This window comes from Pinus tabuliformis, chromosome J (assembly GCF_031772625.1).
Source record: "Pinus tabuliformis cultivar Carrire ecotype Pingquan chromosome J, CPIR1, whole genome shotgun sequence".
In the NCBI taxonomy this organism is placed as follows: domain Eukaryota; kingdom Viridiplantae; phylum Streptophyta; class Pinopsida; order Pinales; family Pinaceae; genus Pinus; species Pinus tabuliformis.
Window position 1 is genome coordinate 1,241,086,294 of NC_142295.1, and position 2,896 is coordinate 1,241,089,189.

The 2,896-nt window shown below is 45.2% G+C and overlaps 1 pseudogene; it reads right to left on the minus strand.

Annotated features, from left to right (window-relative positions):
- Positions 1-540: 540 nt before the first annotated feature.
- Positions 541-2,235, minus strand: LOC149231687 (L-type lectin-domain containing receptor kinase IX.1 pseudogene; annotated as a pseudogene).
- Between the last annotated feature and the right edge of the window lie 661 nt (positions 2,236-2,896).

Here is a 2,896-nt window from a genome sequence, read left to right on the forward strand (position 1 = left end):
TTTATTAATGTAATTATGCTATTTTATAAATTCCCTTCCACCTTATATACTCCAGAAAACAATATATACCACTACAATATATCCTAAAAGTAAATATGACCCCACAGTATCCTAAAAGTAAATAGGACCCTCGCAGGTTATTTCTGATTATCCATTACAAACCATTGTGAAGCCTCACTTCACACGTTATTACTGATTATCCATTCCAAACACCATGTGAACATATTTTTCTCTCTGCACATGGGCTCAATTTATCTATTTCAGGCAAGTAGCAGTAACAACTAACATGTTTGTTCATACAAAGTTCTAAAACACTTGTAACAATTAACCTCCTGGTTCATAAACAGTTCTCCGCTCTAACTTTGACTCAAACTATATTTTCAAGATTCAAATAAATTCCATGCCATATCCTTTTACAATGGCATAAAATTTGGCCTGAAATTAGCATCACCTTGATGGCGAAACGAGCCTCCACCTCAAGCGGAGCCAGTAGAAGCTGATCCAGAGTAAACATTTGAATACGAAGCAGGAGGGCGAGAATTAAGTCCCTGGATTTGATGGCGAAACTACATAGATGGCCAACGGCCTTGAAGAAGGAAGCTGCGTCATCTTTTCACTGGGATTTATGAGAACCTGCAGCGCTTGTCTGATTGACGGACGCAGCTGGGGATCTGGATGTGAGCAGGCAAGTCCCAAAGTTAATGCTCGTTTCATCTGTTCTTCCTCAAAATCTCCATCCAATCTCGGATCCGCGGCCTCGATAACTGTTTCCTCCCGGTAAAGTTCCCAAATCCAATCCACCAAATTCCCCTCCGACAATGGCGGCTTTCGATCCACAACCCGCCTCCCGCATGCTACCTCCAACACAACGACCCCGAAACTGAAAACATCGGACTCTGCGGTAGCCTTGCCGGTGTACCCACACTCTGGTGCCACATAGCCGGGCGTCCCCGCCAGCATCGTGGTGACAGCCGGATTCCCTTCGTCATGCTCAATCAGCCTGGCGAGGCCGAAATCCCCCAGACGGGCATTGAATTCCCCGTCGAGCATAACATTGCTGGGTTTAATGTCCCGGTGGATGACTCTCTGCTCCCATTCTTCGTGAAGGTACAGCAACGCTGAAGCCGGCCCGCATAAGATTCTGTGTCTCCGGGTCCAATTCAGATGGGGCTGATCCTGATTCTGATGGCTATCCCCTGGCTGCCTGAAGATGAACCTGTCGAGGCTCCTGTTGGGCATATAGTCATACATGAGCAGCAGCTCGTCCCGTTGGTGGCACCATCCCTGTAACTGTACTAGGTTTCTGTGTCGAAGCCGACCTATGGTGATAATCTCCGACCTGAATTCTCGTTCTCCCTGTCTTGACCCCGCAGAGATTCTCTTCACAGCTACTAGTGTCCTCGCCCTGTCTGGCCCTTCCAGGCTACCCCTGTAAACACTCCCGAAGCCGCCGGTTCCAAGAAGTTCAGTTTCGCTAAAGTCCTTTGTCGCGGTTGAAAGAAATTTGTAGGAGAATCGGTGAGGAGCGTACGACGAGGGCATCGTTCGGCCCTCCAATATCGCTAGCTCCCCGCTGAACAGCCGGCCTGAGTTCGCTCTCCGTTTTTTAGTTCTATCGATGAACCACGCCGACAATCCCAACAGTACGGCCACGACGATGATGGAACCGGTAAGGAGCCCGACTTTCAGCCCCCTGCTTGTGGATCCTCCGTGGGCTATGTTCAGAGACGACTCGGGCAAGATCTCCGATGTGAAATTCCAGTCCAAAATACGCTGAATCTCGAAAGAATTCCCCGTTGCAGCCGAGAATCCCAGGTACGCCGATCTCGGAACGGTTCTTGATAGCTCGATTGTGTGATTTAAGATGAACGAATATGGAACTGGTCGATCTGCATAGGCGGCATATATTTGCAGGGTTTTGCTCGAGCCATCGTAATGGATTCGAAACCTTATTGGCCGCCCCGATTTAATATCGATGCCGTTTTGACCGAGAACAGCGGTTGCGTCGGATTTGATACCGTTGACATCTATACCGACATGGTTGTCGTCCGGATCGATTTCGTCCTTGAAGGTGTCGAATTCGATGGCTGGTTGATTCGTTGTGTTTCCATCTGTGGATGAACCGAACAAGCCCAGAGATCTTCCGGAGCTATCTGGGAGAAAGGGTCCGTTGTCGGGGACGATGACGAAGGCCAGACCGTCACCGTTGAAATTTTCATCACCAATCCCTTGCATCTCGAGATGCCTTGAAAACTGTGAGCTATTGAGCTACCGGAAGAAACTCTTTCACGAGCATTTTATGTGACATCTTAATCAACATTCTCGCGATTACATAAAGGGTAAAGTTCAAAGATTTGTACCCCATATATCTATGTGGTGAAATTAAGCCTCTTTCGAAGTCACCTCGGGGATATAAGTCTCGTGGTGTCACATTCACTTTATTAGTTCCCATCAAGTCACAATTTCCGTTTCATTTTCATCCCGTCCATGGTAAAGTTTATTGGTTTCCATCAACTCACAAGTTCAAACTTTATTGTGAAGTTACCAGTTAAAATTTCCGAAGGAAGATGAGTAGCTTCCATCAAGTCACATCTTCAAGGGATCAACGTTAGAAGCAATTTTTGGAGTAGATAAAATATCTCATCAAATGATTATATATGTATAAAATAAAATATTTTTTAATAAATAAAAAATGAATTATCATTTTATCTAAATAACACAACACCACACGTACAAAACCAAGAAATTCTCATAAAGAAATGAATATAACCATTAGCCCAATGATCTATGGCCATACGATATAATGAATGATAAAAGTGTAGACTCTCATGCCTATGCATTGATGAGTTGGTAAACTGTTATATCTAGTCATTGATGTTTGCTTGGTAAACTATTA